The following is a 27,668-nucleotide window of genomic DNA, read 5'->3' on the forward strand; positions in this document are numbered from 1 at the left end:
AAACCCACGCCTACACAAGACATTTTGTCACCCAAGCCAACCCTTGAAAAGGCTGCTTTGCAGAGCAAAAACAAGAAGAATGGTGCGTTTTGCAGCCGCCGCCCACTGCAATGAATCTGAATAACTCCTCCTTTAGGGCGCAAGCAACTCCCCTCCCCCTTGCAGTCTTTCCAATTCACGATACAAAAAGACGGACAGGACAGGTTGCCTGACTTTCCGTCACTGCCACCCTTTGCCATCCTTACCCGTAGAAAGCCCTTTCATCATCCCCAAACCCTAATCTTTTCCCTTTCCTTCCCAGCCCCCAAACCCTGCCCTCTGTACCTTTCTCACCACCCGCTTCCCTTCTCCTGTCATCCCCCTACCACCCGGGAAAAAAAGAGATTGCCCCCTCCTTCCACTAGCCCACCCTCCCACCCAAAAAACAACTTCTTCTGCGCAGCTTGTTTTCTAGGCAGCAGCGCTATTGTGATGTCATCGGGGGGCATTGTGACAAGCCGCCAGTGTTCCGTCTCTTCATGTTGTGCACTGTTCAAACCGAAAATACATCAACAGGCAGGCTACAGAAAAGCTTACTAACAAAGGTTAGAGAGGGGCTTTCTCAGAGGGCTTTTTACAGTTTGTCTATTCCCAATTAGCCGGTTTAGTATACTTAATGAAAGTACTAATTCTTTCATAGGCCGCCCATTCTTAGTATTTGACGTTCAGGTAACAACAGGTAACTTTATTTGGAGTGGAAGCAGAGAGATAACACCAGATGCCAATTGTAGATCCTCTCACACCTGTGGTCACTGCAGCATCTGACTCCACTTTGTCCAAAAGGGATCTATTCCATTCAATTACACATGATCTAGATTAGACTGACAACAAGATACTGCACGGGACATAGCAGAGTTGGTGAAGTTGAGTGGTGATGAGTTTGCTATTTGGATGAATAAAGCAAGTAAAAAGTGTGTTAGATAAAAATTCATTTCAATTCGCTAATCGGGCTAATATGAATCAGGTGAATCGAGTTCTGCTTTTGGAAACTGGGTTAAGAAGGGGTGCACCGTTCCTGGAGGTACTGCAATACCAGGTCAATGCGTGGAGTGGACAGAGCAAGCTCTTTTTCCATCTCCCTGTTCTAAAAATCCATTTAATATATGGTCCCCAGATAGGGGACGTATCAGATATTAAACTGATAAGAACAGATACTACACTTGATCTTAGCCAAAAGGCCGAGAAGCGATAACCAGAATTGGTTTGGGCCTCGAGTGGCACCCTGGCCTATGCCGGACACATCTTAGGGAGAGAGAGCGAGAGGGAGACAAACCCACGCCTACACAAGACATTTTGTCACCCAAGCCAACCCTTGAAAAGGCTGCTTTGCAGAGCAAAAACAAGAAGAATGGTGCGTTTTGCAGCCGCCGCCCACTGCAATGAATCTGAATAACTCCTCCTTTAGGGCGCAAGCAACTCCCCTCCCCCTTGCAGTCTTTCCAATTCACGATACAAAAAGACGGACAGGACAGGTTGCCTGACTTTCCGTCACTGCCACCCTTTGCCATCCTTACCCGTAGAAAGCCCTTTCATCATCCCCAAACCCTAATCTTTTCCCTTTCCTTCCCAGCCCCCAAACCCTGCCCTCTGTACCTTTCTCACCACCCGCTTCCCTTCTCCTGTCATCCCCCTACCACCCGGGAAAAAAAGAGATTGCCCCCTCCTTCCACTAGCCCACCCTCCCACCCAAAGAACAACTTCTTCTGCGCAGCTTGTTTTCTAGGCAGCAGCGCTATTGTGATGTCATCGGGGGGCATTGTGACAAGCCGCCAGTGTTCCGTCTCTTCATGTTGTGCACTGTTCAAACCGAAAATACATCAACAGGCAGGCTACAGAAAAGCTTACTAACAAAGGTTAGAGAGGGGCTTTCTCAGAGGGCTTTTTACAGTTTGTCTATTCCCAATTAGCCGGTTTAGTATACTTAATGAAAGTACTAATTCTTTCATAGGCCGCCCATTCTTAGTATTTGACGTTCAGGTAACAACAGGTAACTTTATTTGGAGTGGAAGCAGAGAGATAACACCAGATGCCAATTGTAGATCCTCTCACACCTGTGGTCACTGCAGCATCTGACTCCACTTTGTCCAAAAGGGATCTATTCCATTCAATTACACATGATCTAGATTAGACTGACAACAAGATACTGCACGGGACATAGCAGAGTTGGTGAAGTTGAGTGGTGATGAGTTTGCTATTTGGATGAATAAAGCAAGTAAAAAGTGTGTTAGATAAAAATTCATTTCAATTCGCTAATCGGGCTAATATGAATCAGGTGAATCGAGTTCTGCTTTTGGAAACTGGGTTAAGAAGGGGTGCACCGTTCCTGGAGGTACTGCAATACCAGGTCAATGCGTGGAGTGGACAGAGCAAGCTCTTTTTCCATCTCCCTGTTCTAAAAATCCATTTAATATATGGTCCCCAGATAGGGGACGTATCAGATATTAAACTGATAAGAACAGATACTACACTTGATCTTAGCCAAAAGGCCGAGAAGCGATAACCAGAATTGGTTTGGGCCTCGAGTGGCACCCTGGCCTATGCCGGACACATCTTAGGGAGAGAGAGCGAGAGGGAGACAAACCCACGCCTACACAAGACATTTTGTCACCCAAGCCAACCCTTGAAAAGGCTGCTTTGCAGAGCAAAAACAAGAAGAATGGTGCGTTTTGCAGCCGCCGCCCACTGCAATGAATCTGAATAACTCCTCCTTTAGGGCGCAAGCAACTCCCCTCCCCCTTGCAGTCTTTCCAATTCACGATACAAAAAGACGGACAGGACAGGTTGCCTGACTTTCCGTCACTGCCACCCTTTGCCATCCTTACCCGTAGAAAGCCCTTTCATCATCCCCAAACCCTAATCTTTTCCCTTTCCTTCCCAGCCCCCAAACCCTGCCCTCTGTACCTTTCTCACCACCCGCTTCCCTTCTCCTGTCATCCCCCTACCACCCGGGAAAAAAAGAGATTGCCCCCTCCTTCCACTAGCCCACCCTCCCACCCAAAGAACAACTTCTTCTGCGCAGCTTGTTTTCTAGGCAGCAGCGCTATTGTGATGTCATCGGGGGGCATTGTGACAAGCCGCCAGTGTTCCGTCTCTTCATGTTGTGCACTGTTCAAACCGAAAATACATCAACAGGCAGGCTACAGAAAAGCTTACTAACAAAGGTTAGAGAGGGGCTTTCTCAGAGGGCTTTTTACAGTTTGTCTATTCCCAATTAGCCGGTTTAGTATACTTAATGAAAGTACTAATTCTTTCATAGGCCGCTCATTCTTAGTATTTGACGTTCAGGTAACAACAGGTAACTTTATTTGGAGTGGAAGCAGAGAGATAACACCAGATGCCAATTGTAGATCCTCTCACACCTGTGGTCACTGCAGCATCTGACTCCACTTTGTCCAAAAGGGATCTATTCCATTCAATTACACATGATCTAGATTAGACTGACAACAAGATACTGCACGGGACATAGCAGAGTTGGTGAAGTTGAGTGGTGATGAGTTTGCTATTTGGATGAATAAAGCAAGTAAAAAGTGTGTTAGATAAAAATTCATTTCAATTCGCTAATCGGGCTAATATGAATCAGGTGAATCGAGTTCTGCTTTTGGAAACTGGGTTAAGAAGGGGTGCACCGTTCCTGGAGGTACTGCAATACCAGGTCAATGCGTGGAGTGGACAGAGCAAGCTCTTTTTCCATCTCCCTGTTCTAAAAATCCATTTAATATATGGTCCCCAGATAGGGGACGTATCAGATATTAAACTGATAAGAACAGATACTACACTTGATCTTAGCCAAAAGGCCGAGAAGCGATAACCAGAATTGGTTTGGGCCTCGAGTGGCACCCTGGCCTATGCCGGACACATCTTAGGGAGAGAGAGCGAGAGGGAGACAAACCCACGCCTACACAAGACATTTTGTCACCCAAGCCAACCCTTGAAAAGGCTGCTTTGCAGAGCAAAAACAAGAAGAATGGTGCGTTTTGCAGCCGCCGCCCACTGCAATGAATCTGAATAACTCCTCCTTTAGGGCGCAAGCAACTCCCCTCCCCCTTGCAGTCTTTCCAATTCACGATACAAAAAGACGGACAGGACAGGTTGCCTGACTTTCCGTCACTGCCACCCTTTGCCATCCTTACCCGTAGAAAGCCCTTTCATCATCCCCAAACCCTAATCTTTTCCCTTTCCTTCCCAGCCCCCAAACCCTGCCCTCTGTACCTTTCTCACCACCCGCTTCCCTTCTCCTGTCATCCCCCTACCACCCGGGAAAAAAAGAGATTGCCCCCTCCTTCCACTAGCCCACCCTCCCACCCAAAAAACAACTTCTTCTGCGCAGCTTGTTTTCTAGGCAGCAGCGCTATTGTGATGTCATCGGGGGGCATTGTGACAAGCCGCCAGTGTTCCGTCTCTTCATGTTGTGCACTGTTCAAACCGAAAATACATCAACAGGCAGGCTACAGAAAAGCTTACTAACAAAGGTTAGAGAGGGGCTTTCTCAGAGGGCTTTTTACAGTTTGTCTATTCCCAATTAGCCGGTTTAGTATACTTAATGAAAGTACTAATTCTTTCATAGGCCGCCCATTCTTAGTATTTGACGTTCAGGTAACAACAGGTAACTTTATTTGGAGTGGAAGCAGAGAGATAACACCAGATGCCAATTGTAGATCCTCTCACACCTGTGGTCACTGCAGCATCTGACTCCACTTTGTCCAAAAGGGATCTATTCCATTCAATTACACATGATCTAGATTAGACTGACAACAAGATACTGCACGGGACATAGCAGAGTTGGTGAAGTTGAGTGGTGATGAGTTTGCTATTTGGATGAATAAAGCAAGTAAAAAGTGTGTTAGATAAAAATTCATTTCAATTCGCTAATCGGGCTAATATGAATCAGGTGAATCGAGTTCTGCTTTTGGAAACTGGGTTAAGAAGGGGTGCACCGTTCCTGGAGGTACTGCAATACCAGGTCAATGCGTGGAGTGGACAGAGCAAGCTCTTTTTCCATCTCCCTGTTCTAAAAATCCATTTAATATATGGTCCCCAGATAGGGGACGTATCAGATATTAAACTGATAAGAACAGATACTACACTTGATCTTAGCCAAAAGGCCGAGAAGCGATAACCAGAATTGGTTTGGGCCTCGAGTGGCACCCTGGCCTATGCCGGACACATCTTAGGGAGAGAGAGCGAGAGGGAGACAAACCCACGCCTACACAAGACATTTTGTCACCCAAGCCAACCCTTGAAAAGGCTGCTTTGCAGAGCAAAAACAAGAAGAATGGTGCGTTTTGCAGCCGCCGCCCACTGCAATGAATCTGAATAACTCCTCCTTTAGGGCGCAAGCAACTCCCCTCCCCCTTGCAGTCTTTCCAATTCACGATACAAAAAGACGGACAGGACAGGTTGCCTGACTTTCCGTCACTGCCACCCTTTGCCATCCTTACCCGTAGAAAGCCCTTTCATCATCCCCAAACCCTAATCTTTTCCCTTTCCTTCCCAGCCCCCAAACCCTGCCCTCTGTACCTTTCTCACCACCCGCTTCCCTTCTCCTGTCATCCCCCTACCACCCGGGAAAAAAAGAGATTGCCCCCTCCTTCCACTAGCCCACCCTCCCACCCAAAGAACAACTTCTTCTGCGCAGCTTGTTTTCTAGGCAGCAGCGCTATTGTGATGTCATCGGGGGGCATTGTGACAAGCCGCCAGTGTTCCGTCTCTTCATGTTGTGCACTGTTCAAACCGAAAATACATCAACAGGCAGGCTACAGAAAAGCTTACTAACAAAGGTTAGAGAGGGGCTTTCTCAGAGGGCTTTTTACAGTTTGTCTATTCCCAATTAGCCGGTTTAGTATACTTAATGAAAGTACTAATTCTTTCATAGGCCGCCCATTCTTAGTATTTGACGTTCAGGTAACAACAGGTAACTTTATTTGGAGTGGAAGCAGAGAGATAGATAACACCAGATGCCAATTGTAGATCCTCTCACACCTGTGGTCACTGCAGCATCTGACTCCACTTTGTCCAAAAGGGATCTATTCCATTCAATTACACATGATCTAGATTAGACTGACAACAAGATACTGCACGGGACATAGCAGAGTTGGTGAAGTTGAGTGGTGATGAGTTTGCTATTTGGATGAATAAAGCAAGTAAAAAGTGTGTTAGATAAAAATTCATTTCAATTCGCTAATCGGGCTAATATGAATCAGGTGAATCGAGTTCTGCTTTTGGAAACTGGGTTAAGAAGGGGTGCACCGTTCCTGGAGGTACTGCAATACCAGGTCAATGCGTGGAGTGGACAGAGCAAGCTCTTTTTCCATCTCCCTGTTCTAAAAATCCATTTAATATATGGTCCCCAGATAGGGGACGTATCAGATATTAAACTGATAAGAACAGATACTACACTTGATCTTAGCCAAAAGGCCGAGAAGCGATAACCAGAATTGGTTTGGGCCTCGAGTGGCACCCTGGCCTATGCCGGACACATCTTAGGGAGAGAGAGCGAGAGGGAGACAAACCCACGCCTACACAAGACATTTTGTCACCCAAGCCAACCCTTGAAAAGGCTGCTTTGCAGAGCAAAAACAAGAAGAATGGTGCGTTTTGCAGCCGCCGCCCACTGCAATGAATCTGAATAACTCCTCCTTTAGGGCGCAAGCAACTCCCCTCCCCCTTGCAGTCTTTCCAATTCACGATACAAAAAGACGGACAGGACAGGTTGCCTGACTTTCCGTCACTGCCACCCTTTGCCATCCTTACCCGTAGAAAGCCCTTTCATCATCCCCAAACCCTAATCTTTTCCCTTTCCTTCCCAGCCCCCAAACCCTGCCCTCTGTACCTTTCTCACCACCCGCTTCCCTTCTCCTGTCATCCCCCTACCACCCGGGAAAAAAAGAGATTGCCCCCTCCTTCCACTAGCCCACCCTCCCACCCAAAGAACAACTTCTTCTGCGCAGCTTGTTTTCTAGGCAGCAGCGCTATTGTGATGTCATCGGGGGGCATTGTGACAAGCCGCCAGTGTTCCGTCTCTTCATGTTGTGCACTGTTCAAACCGAAAATACATCAACAGGCAGGCTACAGAAAAGCTTACTAACAAAGGTTAGAGAGGGGCTTTCTCAGAGGGCTTTTTACAGTTTGTCTATTCCCAATTAGCCGGTTTAGTATACTTAATGAAAGTACTAATTCTTTCATAGGCCGCCCATTCTTAGTATTTGACGTTCAGGTAACAACAGGTAACTTTATTTGGAGTGGAAGCAGAGAGATAACACCAGATGCCAATTGTAGATCCTCTCACACCTGTGGTCACTGCAGCATCTGACTCCACTTTGTCCAAAAGGGATCTATTCCATTCAATTACACATGATCTAGATTAGACTGACAACAAGATACTGCACGGGACATAGCAGAGTTGGTGAAGTTGAGTGGTGATGAGTTTGCTATTTGGATGAATAAAGCAAGTAAAAAGTGTGTTAGATAAAAATTCATTTCAATTCGCTAATCGGGCTAATATGAATCAGGTGAATCGAGTTCTGCTTTTGGAAACTGGGTTAAGAAGGGGTGCACCGTTCCTGGAGGTACTGCAATACCAGGTCAATGCGTGGAGTGGACAGAGCAAGCTCTTTTTCCATCTCCCTGTTCTAAAAATCCATTTAATATATGGTCCCCAGATAGGGGACGTATCAGATATTAAACTGATAAGAACAGATACTACACTTGATCTTAGCCAAAAGGCCGAGAAGCGATAACCAGAATTGGTTTGGGCCTCGAGTGGCACCCTGGCCTATGCCGGACACATCTTAGGGAGAGAGAGCGAGAGGGAGACAAACCCACGCCTACACAAGACATTTTGTCACCCAAGCCAACCCTTGAAAAGGCTGCTTTGCAGAGCAAAAACAAGAAGAATGGTGCGTTTTGCAGCCGCCGCCCACTGCAATGAATCTGAATAACTCCTCCTTTAGGGCGCAAGCAACTCCCCTCCCCCTTGCAGTCTTTCCAATTCACGATACAAAAAGACGGACAGGACAGGTTGCCTGACTTTCCGTCACTGCCACCCTTTGCCATCCTTACCCGTAGAAAGCCCTTTCATCATCCCCAAACCCTAATCTTTTCCCTTTCCTTCCCAGCCCCCAAACCCTGCCCTCTGTACCTTTCTCACCACCCGCTTCCCTTCTCCTGTCATCCCCCTACCACCCGGGAAAAAAAGAGATTGCCCCCTCCTTCCACTAGCCCACCCTCCCACCCAAAGAACAACTTCTTCTGCGCAGCTTGTTTTCTAGGCAGCAGCGCTATTGTGATGTCATCGGGGGGCATTGTGACAAGCCGCCAGTGTTCCGTCTCTTCATGTTGTGCACTGTTCAAACCGAAAATACATCAACAGGCAGGCTACAGAAAAGCTTACTAACAAAGGTTAGAGAGGGGCTTTCTCAGAGGGCTTTTTACAGTTTGTCTATTCCCAATTAGCCGGTTTAGTATACTTAATGAAAGTACTAATTCTTTCATAGGCCGCCCATTCTTAGTATTTGACGTTCAGGTAACAACAGGTAACTTTATTTGGAGTGGAAGCAGAGAGATAACACCAGATGCCAATTGTAGATCCTCTCACACCTGTGGTCACTGCAGCATCTGACTCCACTTTGTCCAAAAGGGATCTATTCCATTCAATTACACATGATCTAGATTAGACTGACAACAAGATACTGCACGGGACATAGCAGAGTTGGTGAAGTTGAGTGGTGATGAGTTTGCTATTTGGATGAATAAAGCAAGTAAAAAGTGTGTTAGATAAAAATTCATTTCAATTCGCTAATCGGGCTAATATGAATCAGGTGAATCGAGTTCTGCTTTTGGAAACTGGGTTAAGAAGGGGTGCACCGTTCCTGGAGGTACTGCAATACCAGGTCAATGCGTGGAGTGGACAGAGCAAGCTCTTTTTCCATCTCCCTGTTCTAAAAATCCATTTAATATATGGTCCCCAGATAGGGGACGTATCAGATATTAAACTGATAAGAACAGATACTACACTTGATCTTAGCCAAAAGGCCGAGAAGCGATAACCAGAATTGGTTTGGGCCTCGAGTGGCACCCTGGCCTATGCCGGACACATCTTAGGGAGAGAGAGCGAGAGGGAGACAAACCCACGCCTACACAAGACATTTTGTCACCCAAGCCAACCCTTGAAAAGGCTGCTTTGCAGAGCAAAAACAAGAAGAATGGTGCGTTTTGCAGCCGCCGCCCACTGCAATGAATCTGAATAACTCCTCCTTTAGGGCGCAAGCAACTCCCCTCCCCCTTGCAGTCTTTCCAATTCACGATACAAAAAGACGGACAGGACAGGTTGCCTGACTTTCCGTCACTGCCACCCTTTGCCATCCTTACCCGTAGAAAGCCCTTTCATCATCCCCAAACCCTAATCTTTTCCCTTTCCTTCCCAGCCCCCAAACCCTGCCCTCTGTACCTTTCTCACCACCCGCTTCCCTTCTCCTGTCATCCCCCTACCACCCGGGAAAAAAAGAGATTGCCCCCTCCTTCCACTAGCCCACCCTCCCACCCAAAGAACAACTTCTTCTGCGCAGCTTGTTTTCTAGGCAGCAGCGCTATTGTGATGTCATCGGGGGGCATTGTGACAAGCCGCCAGTGTTCCGTCTCTTCATGTTGTGCACTGTTCAAACCGAAAATACATCAACAGGCAGGCTACAGAAAAGCTTACTAACAAAGGTTAGAGAGGGGCTTTCTCAGAGGGCTTTTTACAGTTTGTCTATTCCCAATTAGCCGGTTTAGTATACTTAATGAAAGTACTAATTCTTTCATAGGCCGCCCATTCTTAGTATTTGACGTTCAGGTAACAACAGGTAACTTTATTTGGAGTGGAAGCAGAGAGATAACACCAGATGCCAATTGTAGATCCTCTCACACCTGTGGTCACTGCAGCATCTGACTCCACTTTGTCCAAAAGGGATCTATTCCATTCAATTACACATGATCTAGATTAGACTGACAACAAGATACTGCACGGGACATAGCAGAGTTGGTGAAGTTGAGTGGTGATGAGTTTGCTATTTGGATGAATAAAGCAAGTAAAAAGTGTGTTAGATAAAAATTCATTTCAATTCGCTAATCGGGCTAATATGAATCAGGTGAATCGAGTTCTGCTTTTGGAAACTGGGTTAAGAAGGGGTGCACCGTTCCTGGAGGTACTGCAATACCAGGTCAATGCGTGGAGTGGACAGAGCAAGCTCTTTTTCCATCTCCCTGTTCTAAAAATCCATTTAATATATGGTCCCCAGATAGGGGACGTATCAGATATTAAACTGATAAGAACAGATACTACACTTGATCTTAGCCAAAAGGCCGAGAAGCGATAACCAGAATTGGTTTGGGCCTCGAGTGGCACCCTGGCCTATGCCGGACACATCTTAGGGAGAGAGAGCGAGAGGGAGACAAACCCACGCCTACACAAGACATTTTGTCACCCAAGCCAACCCTTGAAAAGGCTGCTTTGCAGAGCAAAAACAAGAAGAATGGTGCGTTTTGCAGCCGCCGCCCACTGCAATGAATCTGAATAACTCCTCCTTTAGGGCGCAAGCAACTCCCCTCCCCCTTGCAGTCTTTCCAATTCACGATACAAAAAGACGGACAGGACAGGTTGCCTGACTTTCCGTCACTGCCACCCTTTGCCATCCTTACCCGTAGAAAGCCCTTTCATCATCCCCAAACCCTAATCTTTTCCCTTTCCTTCCCAGCCCCCAAACCCTGCCCTCTGTACCTTTCTCACCACCCGCTTCCCTTCTCCTGTCATCCCCCTACCACCCGGGAAAAAAAGAGATTGCCCCCTCCTTCCACTAGCCCACCCTCCCACCCAAAGAACAACTTCTTCTGCGCAGCTTGTTTTCTAGGCAGCAGCGCTATTGTGATGTCATCGGGGGGCATTGTGACAAGCCGCCAGTGTTCCGTCTCTTCATGTTGTGCACTGTTCAAACCGAAAATACATCAACAGGCAGGCTACAGAAAAGCTTACTAACAAAGGTTAGAGAGGGGCTTTCTCAGAGGGCTTTTTACAGTTTGTCTATTCCCAATTAGCCGGTTTAGTATACTTAATGAAAGTACTAATTCTTTCATAGGCCGCCCATTCTTAGTATTTGACGTTCAGGTAACAACAGGTAACTTTATTTGGAGTGGAAGCAGAGAGATAACACCAGATGCCAATTGTAGATCCTCTCACACCTGTGGTCACTGCAGCATCTGACTCCACTTTGTCCAAAAGGGATCTATTCCATTCAATTACACATGATCTAGATTAGACTGACAACAAGATACTGCACGGGACATAGCAGAGTTGGTGAAGTTGAGTGGTGATGAGTTTGCTATTTGGATGAATAAAGCAAGTAAAAAGTGTGTTAGATAAAAATTCATTTCAATTCGCTAATCGGGCTAATATGAATCAGGTGAATCGAGTTCTGCTTTTGGAAACTGGGTTAAGAAGGGGTGCACCGTTCCTGGAGGTACTGCAATACCAGGTCAATGCGTGGAGTGGACAGAGCAAGCTCTTTTTCCATCTCCCTGTTCTAAAAATCCATTTAATATATGGTCCCCAGATAGGGGACGTATCAGATATTAAACTGATAAGAACAGATACTACACTTGATCTTAGCCAAAAGGCCGAGAAGCGATAACCAGAATTGGTTTGGGCCTCGAGTGGCACCCTGGCCTATGCCGGACACATCTTAGGGAGAGAGAGCGAGAGGGAGACAAACCCACGCCTACACAAGACATTTTGTCACCCAAGCCAACCCTTGAAAAGGCTGCTTTGCAGAGCAAAAACAAGAAGAATGGTGCGTTTTGCAGCCGCCGCCCACTGCAATGAATCTGAATAACTCCTCCTTTAGGGCGCAAGCAACTCCCCTCCCCCTTGCAGTCTTTCCAATTCACGATACAAAAAGACGGACAGGACAGGTTGCCTGACTTTCCGTCACTGCCACCCTTTGCCATCCTTACCCGTAGAAAGCCCTTTCATCATCCCCAAACCCTAATCTTTTCCCTTTCCTTCCCAGCCCCCAAACCCTGCCCTCTGTACCTTTCTCACCACCCGCTTCCCTTCTCCTGTCATCCCCCTACCACCCGGGAAAAAAAGAGATTGCCCCCTCCTTCCACTAGCCCACCCTCCCACCCAAAGAACAACTTCTTCTGCGCAGCTTGTTTTCTAGGCAGCAGCGCTATTGTGATGTCATCGGGGGGCATTGTGACAAGCCGCCAGTGTTCCGTCTCTTCATGTTGTGCACTGTTCAAACCGAAAATACATCAACAGGCAGGCTACAGAAAAGCTTACTAACAAAGGTTAGAGAGGGGCTTTCTCAGAGGGCTTTTTACAGTTTGTCTATTCCCAATTAGCCGGTTTAGTATACTTAATGAAAGTACTAATTCTTTCATAGGCCGCTCATTCTTAGTATTTGACGTTCAGGTAACAACAGGTAACTTTATTTGGAGTGGAAGCAGAGAGATAACACCAGATGCCAATTGTAGATCCTCTCACACCTGTGGTCACTGCAGCATCTGACTCCACTTTGTCCAAAAGGGATCTATTCCATTCAATTACACATGATCTAGATTAGACTGACAACAAGATACTGCACGGGACATAGCAGAGTTGGTGAAGTTGAGTGGTGATGAGTTTGCTATTTGGATGAATAAAGCAAGTAAAAAGTGTGTTAGATAAAAATTCATTTCAATTCGCTAATCGGGCTAATATGAATCAGGTGAATCGAGTTCTGCTTTTGGAAACTGGGTTAAGAAGGGGTGCACCGTTCCTGGAGGTACTGCAATACCAGGTCAATGCGTGGAGTGGACAGAGCAAGCTCTTTTTCCATCTCCCTGTTCTAAAAATCCATTTAATATATGGTCCCCAGATAGGGGACGTATCAGATATTAAACTGATAAGAACAGATACTACACTTGATCTTAGCCAAAAGGCCGAGAAGCGATAACCAGAATTGGTTTGGGCCTCGAGTGGCACCCTGGCCTATGCCGGACACATCTTAGGGAGAGAGAGCGAGAGGGAGACAAACCCACGCCTACACAAGACATTTTGTCACCCAAGCCAACCCTTGAAAAGGCTGCTTTGCAGAGCAAAAACAAGAAGAATGGTGCGTTTTGCAGCCGCCGCCCACTGCAATGAATCTGAATAACTCCTCCTTTAGGGCGCAAGCAACTCCCCTCCCCCTTGCAGTCTTTCCAATTCACGATACAAAAAGACGGACAGGACAGGTTGCCTGACTTTCCGTCACTGCCACCCTTTGCCATCCTTACCCGTAGAAAGCCCTTTCATCATCCCCAAACCCTAATCTTTTCCCTTTCCTTCCCAGCCCCCAAACCCTGCCCTCTGTACCTTTCTCACCACCCGCTTCCCTTCTCCTGTCATCCCCCTACCACCCGGGAAAAAAAGAGATTGCCCCCTCCTTCCACTAGCCCACCCTCCCACCCAAAAAACAACTTCTTCTGCGCAGCTTGTTTTCTAGGCAGCAGCGCTATTGTGATGTCATCGGGGGGCATTGTGACAAGCCGCCAGTGTTCCGTCTCTTCATGTTGTGCACTGTTCAAACCGAAAATACATCAACAGGCAGGCTACAGAAAAGCTTACTAACAAAGGTTAGAGAGGGGCTTTCTCAGAGGGCTTTTTACAGTTTGTCTATTCCCAATTAGCCGGTTTAGTATACTTAATGAAAGTACTAATTCTTTCATAGGCCGCCCATTCTTAGTATTTGACGTTCAGGTAACAACAGGTAACTTTATTTGGAGTGGAAGCAGAGAGATAACACCAGATGCCAATTGTAGATCCTCTCACACCTGTGGTCACTGCAGCATCTGACTCCACTTTGTCCAAAAGGGATCTATTCCATTCAATTACACATGATCTAGATTAGACTGACAACAAGATACTGCACGGGACATAGCAGAGTTGGTGAAGTTGAGTGGTGATGAGTTTGCTATTTGGATGAATAAAGCAAGTAAAAAGTGTGTTAGATAAAAATTCATTTCAATTCGCTAATCGGGCTAATATGAATCAGGTGAATCGAGTTCTGCTTTTGGAAACTGGGTTAAGAAGGGGTGCACCGTTCCTGGAGGTACTGCAATACCAGGTCAATGCGTGGAGTGGACAGAGCAAGCTCTTTTTCCATCTCCCTGTTCTAAAAATCCATTTAATATATGGTCCCCAGATAGGGGACGTATCAGATATTAAACTGATAAGAACAGATACTACACTTGATCTTAGCCAAAAGGCCGAGAAGCGATAACCAGAATTGGTTTGGGCCTCGAGTGGCACCCTGGCCTATGCCGGACACATCTTAGGGAGAGAGAGCGAGAGGGAGACAAACCCACGCCTACACAAGACATTTTGTCACCCAAGCCAACCCTTGAAAAGGCTGCTTTGCAGAGCAAAAACAAGAAGAATGGTGCGTTTTGCAGCCGCCGCCCACTGCAATGAATCTGAATAACTCCTCCTTTAGGGCGCAAGCAACTCCCCTCCCCCTTGCAGTCTTTCCAATTCACGATACAAAAAGACGGACAGGACAGGTTGCCTGACTTTCCGTCACTGCCACCCTTTGCCATCCTTACCCGTAGAAAGCCCTTTCATCATCCCCAAACCCTAATCTTTTCCCTTTCCTTCCCAGCCCCCAAACCCTGCCCTCTGTACCTTTCTCACCACCCGCTTCCCTTCTCCTGTCATCCCCCTACCACCCGGGAAAAAAAGAGATTGCCCCCTCCTTCCACTAGCCCACCCTCCCACCCAAAGAACAACTTCTTCTGCGCAGCTTGTTTTCTAGGCAGCAGCGCTATTGTGATGTCATCGGGGGGCATTGTGACAAGCCGCCAGTGTTCCGTCTCTTCATGTTGTGCACTGTTCAAACCGAAAATACATCAACAGGCAGGCTACAGAAAAGCTTACTAACAAAGGTTAGAGAGGGGCTTTCTCAGAGGGCTTTTTACAGTTTGTCTATTCCCAATTAGCCGGTTTAGTATACTTAATGAAAGTACTAATTCTTTCATAGGCCGCCCATTCTTAGTATTTGACGTTCAGGTAACAACAGGTAACTTTATTTGGAGTGGAAGCAGAGAGATAACACCAGATGCCAATTGTAGATCCTCTCACACCTGTGGTCACTGCAGCATCTGACTCCACTTTGTCCAAAAGGGATCTATTCCATTCAATTACACATGATCTAGATTAGACTGACAACAAGATACTGCACGGGACATAGCAGAGTTGGTGAAGTTGAGTGGTGATGAGTTTGCTATTTGGATGAATAAAGCAAGTAAAAAGTGTGTTAGATAAAAATTCATTTCAATTCGCTAATCGGGCTAATATGAATCAGGTGAATCGAGTTCTGCTTTTGGAAACTGGGTTAAGAAGGGGTGCACCGTTCCTGGAGGTACTGCAATACCAGGTCAATGCGTGGAGTGGACAGAGCAAGCTCTTTTTCCATCTCCCTGTTCTAAAAATCCATTTAATATATGGTCCCCAGATAGGGGACGTATCAGATATTAAACTGATAAGAACAGATACTACACTTGATCTTAGCCAAAAGGCCGAGAAGCGATAACCAGAATTGGTTTGGGCCTCGAGTGGCACCCTGGCCTATGCCGGACACATCTTAGGGAGAGAGAGCGAGAGGGAGACAAACCCACGCCTACACAAGACATTTTGTCACCCAAGCCAACCCTTGAAAAGGCTGCTTTGCAGAGCAAAAACAAGAAGAATGGTGCGTTTTGCAGCCGCCGCCCACTGCAATGAATCTGAATAACTCCTCCTTTAGGGCGCAAGCAACTCCCCTCCCCCTTGCAGTCTTTCCAATTCACGATACAAAAAGACGGACAGGACAGGTTGCCTGACTTTCCGTCACTGCCACCCTTTGCCATCCTTACCCGTAGAAAGCCCTTTCATCATCCCCAAACCCTAATCTTTTCCCTTTCCTTCCCAGCCCCCAAACCCTGCCCTCTGTACCTTTCTCACCACCCGCTTCCCTTCTCCTGTCATCCCCCTACCACCCGGGAAAAAAAGAGATTGCCCCCTCCTTCCACTAGCCCACCCTCCCACCCAAAGAACAACTTCTTCTGCGCAGCTTGTTTTCTAGGCAGCAGCGCTATTGTGATGTCATCGGGGGGCATTGTGACAAGCCGCCAGTGTTCCGTCTCTTCATGTTGTGCACTGTTCAAACCGAAAATACATCAACAGGCAGGCTACAGAAAAGCTTACTAACAAAGGTTAGAGAGGGGCTTTCTCAGAGGGCTTTTTACAGTTTGTCTATTCCCAATTAGCCGGTTTAGTATACTTAATGAAAGTACTAATTCTTTCATAGGCCGCCCATTCTTAGTATTTGACGTTCAGGTAACAACAGGTAACTTTATTTGGAGTGGAAGCAGAGAGATAACACCAGATGCCAATTGTAGATCCTCTCACACCTGTGGTCACTGCAGCATCTGACTCCACTTTGTCCAAAAGGGATCTATTCCATTCAATTACACATGATCTAGATTAGACTGACAACAAGATACTGCACGGGACATAGCAGAGTTGGTGAAGTTGAGTGGTGATGAGTTTGCTATTTGGATGAATAAAGCAAGTAAAAAGTGTGTTAGATAAAAATTCATTTCAATTCGCTAATCGGGCTAATATGAATCAGGTGAATCGAGTTCTGCTTTTGGAAACTGGGTTAAGAAGGGGTGCACCGTTCCTGGAGGTACTGCAATACCAGGTCAATGCGTGGAGTGGACAGAGCAAGCTCTTTTTCCATCTCCCTGTTCTAAAAATCCATTTAATATATGGTCCCCAGATAGGGGACGTATCAGATATTAAACTGATAAGAACAGATACTACACTTGATCTTAGCCAAAAGGCCGAGAAGCGATAACCAGAATTGGTTTGGGCCTCGAGTGGCACCCTGGCCTATGCCGGACACATCTTAGGGAGAGAGAGCGAGAGGGAGACAAACCCACGCCTACACAAGACATTTTGTCACCCAAGCCAACCCTTGAAAAGGCTGCTTTGCAGAGCAAAAACAAGAAGAATGGTGCGTTTTGCAGCCGCCGCCCACTGCAATGAATCTGAATAACTCCTCCTTTAGGGCGCAAGCAACTCCCCTCCCCCTTGCAGTCTTTCCAATTCACGATACAAAAAGACGGACAGGACAGGTTGCCTGACTTTCCGTCACTGCCACCCTTTGCCATCCTTACCCGTAGAAAGCCCTTTCATCATCCCCAAACCCTAATCTTTTCCCTTTCCTTCCCAGCCCCCAAACCCTGCCCTCTGTACCTTTCTCACCACCCGCTTCCCTTCTCCTGTCATCCCCCTACCACCCGGGAAAAAAAGAGATTGCCCCCTCCTTCCACTAGCCCACCCTCCCACCCAAAGAACAACTTCTTCTGCGCAGCTTGTTTTCTAGGCAGCAGCGCTATTGTGATGTCATCGGGGGGCATTGTGACAAGCCGCCAGTGTTCCGTCTCTTCATGTTGTGCACTGTTCAAACCGAAAATACATCAACAGGCAGGCTACAGAAAAGCTTACTAACAAAGGTTAGAGAGGGGCTTTCTCAGAGGGCTTTTTACAGTTTGTCTATTCCCAATTAGCCGGTTTAGTATACTTAATGAAAGTACTAATTCTTTCATAGGCCGCCCATTCTTAGTATTTGACGTTCAGGTAACAACAGGTAACTTTATTTGGAGTGGAAGCAGAGAGATAACACCAGATGCCAATTGTAGATCCTCTCACACCTGTGGTCACTGCAGCATCTGACTCCACTTTGTCCAAAAGGGATCTATTCCATTCAATTACACATGATCTAGATTAGACTGACAACAAGATACTGCACGGGACATAGCAGAGTTGGTGAAGTTGAGTGGTGATGAGTTTGCTATTTGGATGAATAAAGCAAGTAAAAAGTGTGTTAGATAAAAATTCATTTCAATTCGCTAATCGGGCTAATATGAATCAGGTGAATCGAGTTCTGCTTTTGGAAACTGGGTTAAGAAGGGGTGCACCGTTCCTGGAGGTACTGCAATACCAGGTCAATGCGTGGAGTGGACAGAGCAAGCTCTTTTTCCATCTCCCTGTTCTAAAAATCCATTTAATATATGGTCCCCAGATAGGGGACGTATCAGATATTAAACTGATAAGAACAGATACTACACTTGATCTTAGCCAAAAGGCCGAGAAGCGATAACCAGAATTGGTTTGGGCCTCGAGTGGCACCCTGGCCTATGCCGGACACATCTTAGGGAGAGAGAGCGAGAGGGAGACAAACCCACGCCTACACAAGACATTTTGTCACCCAAGCCAACCCTTGAAAAGGCTGCTTTGCAGAGCAAAAACAAGAAGAATGGTGCGTTTTGCAGCCGCCGCCCACTGCAATGAATCTGAATAACTCCTCCTTTAGGGCGCAAGCAACTCCCCTCCCCCTTGCAGTCTTTCCAATTCACGATACAAAAAGACGGACAGGACAGGTTGCCTGACTTTCCGTCACTGCCACCCTTTGCCATCCTTACCCGTAGAAAGCCCTTTCATCATCCCCAAACCCTAATCTTTTCCCTTTCCTTCCCAGCCCCCAAACCCTGCCCTCTGTACCTTTCTCACCACCCGCTTCCCTTCTCCTGTCATCCCCCTACCACCCGGGAAAAAAAGAGATTGCCCCCTCCTTCCACTAGCCCACCCTCCCACCCAAAGAACAACTTCTTCTGCGCAGCTTGTTTTCTAGGCAGCAGCGCTATTGTGATGTCATCGGGGGGCATTGTGACAAGCCGCCAGTGTTCCGTCTCTTCATGTTGTGCACTGTTCAAACCGAAAATACATCAACAGGCAGGCTACAGAAAAGCTTACTAACAAAGGTTAGAGAGGGGCTTTCTCAGAGGGCTTTTTACAGTTTGTCTATTCCCAATTAGCCGGTTTAGTATACTTAATGAAAGTACTAATTCTTTCATAGGCCGCCCATTCTTAGTATTTGACGTTCAGGTAACAACAGGTAACTTTATTTGGAGTGGAAGCAGAGAGATAACACCAGATGCCAATTGTAGATCCTCTCACACCTGTGGTCACTGCAGCATCTGACTCCACTTTGTCCAAAAGGGATCTATTCCATTCAATTACACATGATCTAGATTAGACTGACAACAAGATACTGCACGGGACATAGCAGAGTTGGTGAAGTTGAGTGGTGATGAGTTTGCTATTTGGATGAATAAAGCAAGTAAAAAGTGTGTTAGATAAAAATTCATTTCAATTCGCTAATCGGGCTAATATGAATCAGGTGAATCGAGTTCTGCTTTTGGAAACTGGGTTAAGAAGGGGTGCACCGTTCCTGGAGGTACTGCAATACCAGGTCAATGCGTGGAGTGGACAGAGCAAGCTCTTTTTCCATCTCCCTGTTCTAAAAATCCATTTAATATATGGTCCCCAGATAGGGGACGTATCAGATATTAAACTGATAAGAACAGATACTACACTTGATCTTAGCCAAAAGGCCGAGAAGCGATAACCAGAATTGGTTTGGGCCTCGAGTGGCACCCTGGCCTATGCCGGACACATCTTAGGGAGAGAGAGCGAGAGGGAGACAAACCCACGCCTACACAAGACATTTTGTCACCCAAGCCAACCCTTGAAAAGGCTGCTTTGCAGAGCAAAAACAAGAAGAATGGTGCGTTTTGCAGCCGCCGCCCACTGCAATGAATCTGAATAACTCCTCCTTTAGGGCGCAAGCAACTCCCCTCCCCCTTGCAGTCTTTCCAATTCACGATACAAAAAGACGGACAGGACAGGTTGCCTGACTTTCCGTCACTGCCACCCTTTGCCATCCTTACCCGTAGAAAGCCCTTTCATCATCCCCAAACCCTAATCTTTTCCCTTTCCTTCCCAGCCCCCAAACCCTGCCCTCTGTACCTTTCTCACCACCCGCTTCCCTTCTCCTGTCATCCCCCTACCACCCGGGAAAAAAAGAGATTGCCCCCTCCTTCCACTAGCCCACCCTCCCACCCAAAGAACAACTTCTTCTGCGCAGCTTGTTTTCTAGGCAGCAGCGCTATTGTGATGTCATCGGGGGGCATTGTGACAAGCCGCCAGTGTTCCGTCTCTTCATGTTGTGCACTGTTCAAACCGAAAATACATCAACAGGCAGGCTACAGAAAAGCTTACTAACAAAGGTTAGAGAGGGGCTTTCTCAGAGGGCTTTTTACAGTTTGTCTATTCCCAATTAGCCGGTTTAGTATACTTAATGAAAGTACTAATTCTTTCATAGGCCGCCCATTCTTAGTATTTGACGTTCAGGTAACAACAGGTAACTTTATTTGGAGTGGAAGCAGAGAGATAACACCAGATGCCAATTGTAGATCCTCTCACACCTGTGGTCACTGCAGCATCTGACTCCACTTTGTCCAAAAGGGATCTATTCCATTCAATTACACATGATCTAGATTAGACTGACAACAAGATACTGCACGGGACATAGCAGAGTTGGTGAAGTTGAGTGGTGATGAGTTTGCTATTTGGATGAATAAAGCAAGTAAAAAGTGTGTTAGATAAAAATTCATTTCAATTCGCTAATCGGGCTAATATGAATCAGGTGAATCGAGTTCTGCTTTTGGAAACTGGGTTAAGAAGGGGTGCACCGTTCCTGGAGGTACTGCAATACCAGGTCAATGCGTGGAGTGGACAGAGCAAGCTCTTTTTCCATCTCCCTGTTCTAAAAATCCATTTAATATATGGTCCCCAGATAGGGGACGTATCAGATATTAAACTGATAAGAACAGATACTACACTTGATCTTAGCCAAAAGGCCGAGAAGCGATAACCAGAATTGGTTTGGGCCTCGAGTGGCACCCTGGCCTATGCCGGACACATCTTAGGGAGAGAGAGCGAGAGGGAGACAAACCCACGCCTACACAAGACATTTTGTCACCCAAGCCAACCCTTGAAAAGGCTGCTTTGCAGAGCAAAAACAAGAAGAATGGTGCGTTTTGCAGCCGCCGCCCACTGCAATGAATCTGAATAACTCCTCCTTTAGGGCGCAAGCAACTCCCCTCCCCCTTGCAGTCTTTCCAATTCACGATACAAAAAGACGGACAGGACAGGTTGCCTGACTTTCCGTCACTGCCACCCTTTGCCATCCTTACCCGTAGAAAGCCCTTTCATCATCCCCAAACCCTAATCTTTTCCCTTTCCTTCCCAGCCCCCAAACCCTGCCCTCTGTACCTTTCTCACCACCCGCTTCCCTTCTCCTGTCATCCCCCTACCACCCGGGAAAAAAAGAGATTGCCCCCTCCTTCCACTAGCCCACCCTCCCACCCAAAGAACAACTTCTTCTGCGCAGCTTGTTTTCTAGGCAGCAGCGCTATTGTGATGTCATCGGGGGGCATTGTGACAAGCCGCCAGTGTTCCGTCTCTTCATGTTGTGCACTGTTCAAACCGAAAATACATCAACAGGCAGGCTACAGAAAAGCTTACTAACAAAGGTTAGAGAGGGGCTTTCTCAGAGGGCTTTTTACAGTTTGTCTATTCCCAATTAGCCGGTTTAGTATACTTAATGAAAGTACTAATTCTTTCATAGGCCGCCCATTCTTAGTATTTGACGTTCAGGTAACAACAGGTAACTTTATTTGGAGTGGAAGCAGAGAGATAACACCAGATGCCAATTGTAGATCCTCTCACACCTGTGGTCACTGCAGCATCTGACTCCACTTTGTCCAAAAGGGATCTATTCCATTCAATTACACATGATCTAGATTAGACTGACAACAAGATACTGCACGGGACATAGCAGAGTTGGTGAAGTTGAGTGGTGATGAGTTTGCTATTTGGATGAATAAAGCAAGTAAAAAGTGTGTTAGATAAAAATTCATTTCAATTCGCTAATCGGGCTAATATGAATCAGGTGAATCGAGTTCTGCTTTTGGAAACTGGGTTAAGAAGGGGTGCACCGTTCCTGGAGGTACTGCAATACCAGGTCAATGCGTGGAGTGGACAGAGCAAGCTCTTTTTCCATCTCCCTGTTCTAAAAATCCATTTAATATATGGTCCCCAGATAGGGGACGTATCAGATATTAAACTGATAAGAACAGATACTACACTTGATCTTAGCCAAAAGGCCGAGAAGCGATAACCAGAATTGGTTTGGGCCTCGAGTGGCACCCTGGCCTATGCCGGACACATCTTAGGGAGAGAGAGCGAGAGGGAGACAAACCCACGCCTACACAAGACATTTTGTCACCCAAGCCAACCCTTGAAAAGGCTGCTTTGCAGAGCAAAAACAAGAAGAATGGTGCGTTTTGCAGCCACCGCCCACTGCAATGAATCTGAATAACTCCTCCTTTAGGGCGCAAGCAACTCCCCTCCCCCTTGCAGTCTTTCCAATTCACGATACAAAAAGACGGACAGGACAGGTTGCCTGACTTTCCGTCACTGCCACCCTTTGCCATCCTTACCCGTAGAAAGCCCTTTCATCATCCCCAAACCCTAATCTTTTCCCTTTCCTTCCCAGCCCCCAAACCCTGCCCTCTGTACCTTTCTCACCACCCGCTTCCCTTCTCCTGTCATCCCCCTACCACCCGGGAAAAAAAGAGATTGCCCCCTCCTTCCACTAGCCCACCCTCCCACCCAAAGAACAACTTCTTCTGCGCAGCTTGTTTTCTAGGCAGCAGCGCTATTGTGATGTCATCGGGGGGCATTGTGACAAGCCGCCAGTGTTCCGTCTCTTCATGTTGTGCACTGTTCAAACCGAAAATACATCAACAGGCAGGCTACAGAAAAGCTTACTAACAAAGGTTAGAGAGGGGCTTTCTCAGAGGGCTTTTTACAGTTTGTCTATTCCCAATTAGCCGGTTTAGTATACTTAATGAAAGTACTAATTCTTTCATAGGCCGCCCATTCTTAGTATTTGACGTTCAGGTAACAACAGGTAACTTTATTTGGAGTGGAAGCAGAGAGATAACACCAGATGCCAATTGTAGATCCTCTCACACCTGTGGTCACTGCAGCATCTGACTCCACTTTGTCCAAAAGGGATCTATTCCATTCAATTACACATGATCTAGATTAGACTGACAACAAGATACTGCACGGGACATAGCAGAGTTGGTGAAGTTGAGTGGTGATGAGTTTGCTATTTGGATGAATAAAGCAAGTAAAAAGTGTGTTAGATAAAAATTCATTTCAATTCGCTAATCGGGCTAATATGAATCAGGTGAATCGAGTTCTGCTTTTGGAAACTGGGTTAAGAAGGGGTGCACCGTTCCTGGAGGTACTGCAATACCAGGTCAATGCGTGGAGTGGACAGAGCAAGCTCTTTTTCCATCTCCCTGTTCTAAAAATCCATTTAATATATGGTCCCCAGATAGGGGACGTATCAGATATTAAACTGATAAGAACAGATACTACACTTGATCTTAGCCAAAAGGCCGAGAAGCGATAACCAGAATTGGTTTGGGCCTCGAGTGGCACCCTGGCCTATGCCGGACACATCTTAGGGAGAGAGAGCGAGAGGGAGACAAACCCACGCCTACACAAGACATTTTGTCACCCAAGCCAACCCTTGAAAAGGCTGCTTTGCAGAGCAAAAACAAGAAGAATGGTGCGTTTTGCAGCCGCCGCCCACTGCAATGAATCTGAATAACTCCTCCTTTAGGGCGCAAGCAACTCCCCTCCCCCTTGCAGTCTTTCCAATTCACGATACAAAAAGACGGACAGGACAGGTTGCCTGACTTTCCGTCACTGCCACCCTTTGCCATCCTTACCCGTAGAAAGCCCTTTCATCATCCCCAAACCCTAATCTTTTCCCTTTCCTTCCCAGCCCCCAAACCCTGCCCTCTGTACCTTTCTCACCACCCGCTTCCCTTCTCCTGTCATCCCCCTACCACCCGGGAAAAAAAGAGATTGCCCCCTCCTTCCACTAGCCCACCCTCCCACCCAAAGAACAACTTCTTCTGCGCAGCTTGTTTTCTAGGCAGCAGCGCTATTGTGATGTCATCGGGGGGCATTGTGACAAGCCGCCAGTGTTCCGTCTCTTCATGTTGTGCACTGTTCAAACCGAAAATACATCAACAGGCAGGCTACAGAAAAGCTTACTAACAAAGGTTAGAGAGGGGCTTTCTCAGAGGGCTTTTTACAGTTTGTCTATTCCCAATTAGCCGGTTTAGTATACTTAATGAAAGTACTAATTCTTTCATAGGCCGCCCATTCTTAGTATTTGACGTTCAGGTAACAACAGGTAACTTTATTTGGAGTGGAAGCAGAGAGATAACACCAGATGCCAATTGTAGATCCTCTCACACCTGTGGTCACTGCAGCATCTGACTCCACTTTGTCCAAAAGGGATCTATTCCATTCAATTACACATGATCTAGATTAGACTGACAACAAGATACTGCACGGGACATAGCAGAGTTGGTGAAGTTGAGTGGTGATGAGTTTGCTATTTGGATGAATAAAGCAAGTAAAAAGTGTGTTAGATAAAAATTCATTTCAATTCGCTAATCGGGCTAATATGAATCAGGTGAATCGAGTTCTGCTTTTGGAAACTGGGTTAAGAAGGGGTGCACCGTTCCTGGAGGTACTGCAATACCAGGTCAATGCGTGGAGTGGACAGAGCAAGCTCTTTTTCCATCTCCCTGTTCTAAAAATCCATTTAATATATGGTCCCCAGATAGGGGACGTATCAGATATTAAACTGATAAGAACAGATACTACACTTGATCTTAGCCAAAAGGCCGAGAAGCGATAACCAGAATTGGTTTGGGCCTCGAGTGGCACCCTGGCCTATGCCGGACACATCTTAGGGAGAGAGAGCGAGAGGGAGACAAACCCACGCCTACACAAGACATTTTGTCACCCAAGCCAACCCTTGAAAAGGCTGCTTTGCAGAGCAAAAACAAGAAGAATGGTGCGTTTTGCAGCCGCCGCCCACTGCAATGAATCTGAATAACTCCTCCTTTAGGGCGCAAGCAACTCCCCTCCCCCTTGCAGTCTTTCCAATTCACGATACAAAAAGACGGACAGGACAGGTTGCCTGACTTTCCGTCACTGCCACCCTTTGCCATCCTTACCCGTAGAAAGCCCTTTCATCATCCCCAAACCCTAATCTTTTCCCTTTCCTTCCCAGCCCCCAAACCCTGCCCTCTGTACCTTTCTCACCACCCGCTTCCCTTCTCCTGTCATCCCCCTACCACCCGGGAAAAAAAGAGATTGCCCCCTCCTTCCACTAGCCCACCCTCCCACCCAAAGAACAACTTCTTCTGCGCAGCTTGTTTTCTAGGCAGCAGCGCTATTGTGATGTCATCGGGGGGCATTGTGACAAGCCGCCAGTGTTCCGTCTCTTCATGTTGTGCACTGTTCAAACCGAAAATACATCAACAGGCAGGCTACAGAAAAGCTTACTAACAAAGGTTAGAGAGGGGCTTTCTCAGAGGGCTTTTTACAGTTTGTCTATTCCCAATTAGCCGGTTTAGTATACTTAATGAAAGTACTAATTCTTTCATAGGCCGCCCATTCTTAGTATTTGACGTTCAGGTAACAACAGGTAACTTTATTTGGAGTGGAAGCAGAGAGATAACACCAGATGCCAATTGTAGATCCTCTCACACCTGTGGTCACTGCAGCATCTGACTCCACTTTGTCCAAAAGGGATCTATTCCATTCAATTACACATGATCTAGATTAGACTGACAACAAGATACTGCACGGGACATAGCAGAGTTGGTGAAGTTGAGTGGTGATGAGTTTGCTATTTGGATGAATAAAGCAAGTAAAAAGTGTGTTAGATAAAAATTCATTTCAATTCGCTAATCGGGCTAATATGAATCAGGTGAATCGAGTTCTGCTTTTGGAAACTGGGTTAAGAAGGGGTGCACCGTTCCTGGAGGTACTGCAATACCAGGTCAATGCGTGGAGTGGACAGAGCAAGCTCTTTTTCCATCTCCCTGTTCTAAAAATCCATTTAATATATGGTCCCCAGATAGGGGACGTATCAGATATTAAACTGATAAGAACAGATACTACACTTGATCTTAGCCAAAAGGCCGAGAAGCGATAACCAGAATTGGTTTGGGCCTCGAGTGGCACCCTGGCCTATGCCGGACACATCTTAGGGAGAGAGAGCGAGAGGGAGACAAACCCACGCCTACACAAGACATTTTGTCACCCAAGCCAACCCTTGAAAAGGCTGCTTTGCAGAGCAAAAACAAGAAGAATGGTGCGTTTTGCAGCCGCCGCCCACTGCAATGAATCTGAATAACTCCTCCTTTAGGGCGCAAGCAACTCCCCTCCCCCTTGCAGTCTTTCCAATTCACGATACAAAAAGACGGACAGGACAGGTTGCCTGACTTTCCGTCACTGCCACCCTTTGCCATCCTTACCCGTAGAAAGCCCTTTCATCATCCCCAAACCCTAATCTTTTCCCTTTCCTTCCCAGCCCCCAAACCCTGCCCTCTGTACCTTTCTCACCACCCGCTTCCCTTCTCCTGTCATCCCCCTACCACCCGGGAAAAAAAGAGATTGCCCCCTCCTTCCACTAGCCCACCCTCCCACCCAAAGAACAACTTCTTCTGCGCAGCTTGTTTTCTAGGCAGCAGCGCTATTGTGATGTCATCGGGGGGCATTGTGACAAGCCGCCAGTGTTCCGTCTCTTCATGTTGTGCACTGTTCAAACCGAAAATACATCAACAGGCAGGCTACAGAAAAGCTTACTAACAAAGGTTAGAGAGGGGCTTTCTCAGAGGGCTTTTTACAGTTTGTCTATTCCCAATTAGCCGGTTTAGTATACTTAATGAAAGTACTAATTCTTTCATAGGCCGCCCATTCTTAGTATTTGACGTTCAGGTAACAACAGGTAACTTTATTTGGAGTGGAAGCAGAGAGATAACACCAGATGCCAATTGTAGATCCTCTCACACCTGTGGTCACTGCAGCATCTGACTCCACTTTGTCCAAAAGGGATCTATTCCATTCAATTACACATGATCTAGATTAGACTGACAACAAGATACTGCACGGGACATAGCAGAGTTGGTGAAGTTGAGTGGTGATGAGTTTGCTATTTGGATGAATAAAGCAAGTAAAAAGTGTGTTAGATAAAAATTCATTTCAATTCGCTAATCGGGCTAATATGAATCAGGTGAATCGAGTTCTGCTTTTGGAAACTGGGTTAAGAAGGGGTGCACCGTTCCTGGAGGTACTGCAATACCAGGTCAATGCGTGGAGTGGACAGAGCAAGCTCTTTTTCCATCTCCCTGTTCTAAAAATCCATTTAATATATGGTCCCCAGATAGGGGACGTATCAGATATTAAACTGATAAGAACAGATACTACACTTGATCTTAGCCAAAAGGCCGAGAAGCGATAACCAGAATTGGTTTGGGCCTCGAGTGGCACCCTGGCCTATGCCGGACACATCTTAGGGAGAGAGAGCGAGAGGGAGACAAACCCACGCCTACACAAGACATTTTGTCACCCAAGCCAACCCTTGAAAAGGCTGCTTTGCAGAGCAAAAACAAGAAGAATGGTGCGTTTTGCAGCCGCCGCCCACTGCAATGAATCTGAATAACTCCTCCTTTAGGGCGCAAGCAACTCCCCTCCCCCTTGCAGTCTTTCCAATTCACGATACAAAAAGACGGAC

At 46.7% G+C, this 27,668-nt stretch overlaps 21 non-coding genes across 21 annotated transcripts; all 21 read right to left on the reverse strand.

Annotated features, from left to right (window-relative positions):
- Positions 1–1,038: 1,038 nt before the first annotated feature.
- LOC142252174 (U2 spliceosomal RNA) lies at positions 1,039–1,229 on the reverse strand. Its single transcript, XR_012725563.1, has one exon. It is a non-coding gene; the product is annotated as a U2 spliceosomal RNA (small nuclear RNA).
- A 1,117-nt stretch (positions 1,230–2,346) lies between these two features.
- LOC142252175 (U2 spliceosomal RNA) lies at positions 2,347–2,537 on the reverse strand. The gene has a single exon (XR_012725564.1). It is a non-coding gene; the product is annotated as a U2 spliceosomal RNA (small nuclear RNA).
- Positions 2,538–3,654: 1,117 nt separating this feature from the next.
- On the reverse strand, positions 3,655–3,845 carry LOC142252176 (U2 spliceosomal RNA). Its single transcript, XR_012725565.1, has one exon. It is a non-coding gene; the product is annotated as a U2 spliceosomal RNA (small nuclear RNA).
- Positions 3,846–4,962: 1,117 nt separating this feature from the next.
- LOC142252177 (U2 spliceosomal RNA) lies at positions 4,963–5,153 on the reverse strand. Its single transcript, XR_012725566.1, has one exon. It is a non-coding gene; the product is annotated as a U2 spliceosomal RNA (small nuclear RNA).
- Positions 5,154–6,274: 1,121 nt separating this feature from the next.
- On the reverse strand, positions 6,275–6,465 carry LOC142252178 (U2 spliceosomal RNA). The gene has a single exon (XR_012725567.1). It is a non-coding gene; the product is annotated as a U2 spliceosomal RNA (small nuclear RNA).
- A 1,117-nt stretch (positions 6,466–7,582) lies between these two features.
- Positions 7,583–7,773, reverse strand: LOC142252180 (U2 spliceosomal RNA). The gene has a single exon (XR_012725569.1). It is a non-coding gene; the product is annotated as a U2 spliceosomal RNA (small nuclear RNA).
- Positions 7,774–8,890: 1,117 nt separating this feature from the next.
- LOC142252181 (U2 spliceosomal RNA) lies at positions 8,891–9,081 on the reverse strand. Its single transcript, XR_012725570.1, has one exon. It is a non-coding gene; the product is annotated as a U2 spliceosomal RNA (small nuclear RNA).
- A 1,117-nt stretch (positions 9,082–10,198) lies between these two features.
- On the reverse strand, positions 10,199–10,389 carry LOC142252182 (U2 spliceosomal RNA). Its single transcript, XR_012725571.1, has one exon. It is a non-coding gene; the product is annotated as a U2 spliceosomal RNA (small nuclear RNA).
- Positions 10,390–11,506: 1,117 nt separating this feature from the next.
- LOC142252183 (U2 spliceosomal RNA) lies at positions 11,507–11,697 on the reverse strand. Its single transcript, XR_012725572.1, has one exon. It is a non-coding gene; the product is annotated as a U2 spliceosomal RNA (small nuclear RNA).
- Positions 11,698–12,814: 1,117 nt separating this feature from the next.
- Positions 12,815–13,005, reverse strand: LOC142252184 (U2 spliceosomal RNA). Its single transcript, XR_012725573.1, has one exon. It is a non-coding gene; the product is annotated as a U2 spliceosomal RNA (small nuclear RNA).
- Positions 13,006–14,122: 1,117 nt separating this feature from the next.
- LOC142252185 (U2 spliceosomal RNA) lies at positions 14,123–14,313 on the reverse strand. Its single transcript, XR_012725574.1, has one exon. It is a non-coding gene; the product is annotated as a U2 spliceosomal RNA (small nuclear RNA).
- Positions 14,314–15,430: 1,117 nt separating this feature from the next.
- Positions 15,431–15,621, reverse strand: LOC142252186 (U2 spliceosomal RNA). The gene has a single exon (XR_012725575.1). It is a non-coding gene; the product is annotated as a U2 spliceosomal RNA (small nuclear RNA).
- A 1,117-nt stretch (positions 15,622–16,738) lies between these two features.
- On the reverse strand, positions 16,739–16,929 carry LOC142252188 (U2 spliceosomal RNA). Its single transcript, XR_012725576.1, has one exon. It is a non-coding gene; the product is annotated as a U2 spliceosomal RNA (small nuclear RNA).
- A 1,117-nt stretch (positions 16,930–18,046) lies between these two features.
- LOC142252189 (U2 spliceosomal RNA) lies at positions 18,047–18,237 on the reverse strand. The gene has a single exon (XR_012725577.1). It is a non-coding gene; the product is annotated as a U2 spliceosomal RNA (small nuclear RNA).
- Positions 18,238–19,354: 1,117 nt separating this feature from the next.
- Positions 19,355–19,545, reverse strand: LOC142252190 (U2 spliceosomal RNA). Its single transcript, XR_012725578.1, has one exon. It is a non-coding gene; the product is annotated as a U2 spliceosomal RNA (small nuclear RNA).
- A 1,117-nt stretch (positions 19,546–20,662) lies between these two features.
- On the reverse strand, positions 20,663–20,853 carry LOC142252192 (U2 spliceosomal RNA). The gene has a single exon (XR_012725580.1). It is a non-coding gene; the product is annotated as a U2 spliceosomal RNA (small nuclear RNA).
- A 1,117-nt stretch (positions 20,854–21,970) lies between these two features.
- LOC142252193 (U2 spliceosomal RNA) lies at positions 21,971–22,161 on the reverse strand. Its single transcript, XR_012725581.1, has one exon. It is a non-coding gene; the product is annotated as a U2 spliceosomal RNA (small nuclear RNA).
- A 1,117-nt stretch (positions 22,162–23,278) lies between these two features.
- On the reverse strand, positions 23,279–23,469 carry LOC142252194 (U2 spliceosomal RNA). The gene has a single exon (XR_012725582.1). It is a non-coding gene; the product is annotated as a U2 spliceosomal RNA (small nuclear RNA).
- Positions 23,470–24,586: 1,117 nt separating this feature from the next.
- LOC142252195 (U2 spliceosomal RNA) lies at positions 24,587–24,777 on the reverse strand. The gene has a single exon (XR_012725583.1). It is a non-coding gene; the product is annotated as a U2 spliceosomal RNA (small nuclear RNA).
- Positions 24,778–25,894: 1,117 nt separating this feature from the next.
- Positions 25,895–26,085, reverse strand: LOC142252196 (U2 spliceosomal RNA). Its single transcript, XR_012725584.1, has one exon. It is a non-coding gene; the product is annotated as a U2 spliceosomal RNA (small nuclear RNA).
- A 1,117-nt stretch (positions 26,086–27,202) lies between these two features.
- LOC142252197 (U2 spliceosomal RNA) lies at positions 27,203–27,393 on the reverse strand. Its single transcript, XR_012725585.1, has one exon. It is a non-coding gene; the product is annotated as a U2 spliceosomal RNA (small nuclear RNA).
- Positions 27,394–27,668: the final 275 nt, after the last annotated feature.

This window comes from Anomaloglossus baeobatrachus, chromosome 9 (assembly GCF_048569485.1).
Source record: "Anomaloglossus baeobatrachus isolate aAnoBae1 chromosome 9, aAnoBae1.hap1, whole genome shotgun sequence".
NCBI classification, from domain to species: Eukaryota; Metazoa; Chordata; class Amphibia; order Anura; family Aromobatidae; genus Anomaloglossus; species Anomaloglossus baeobatrachus.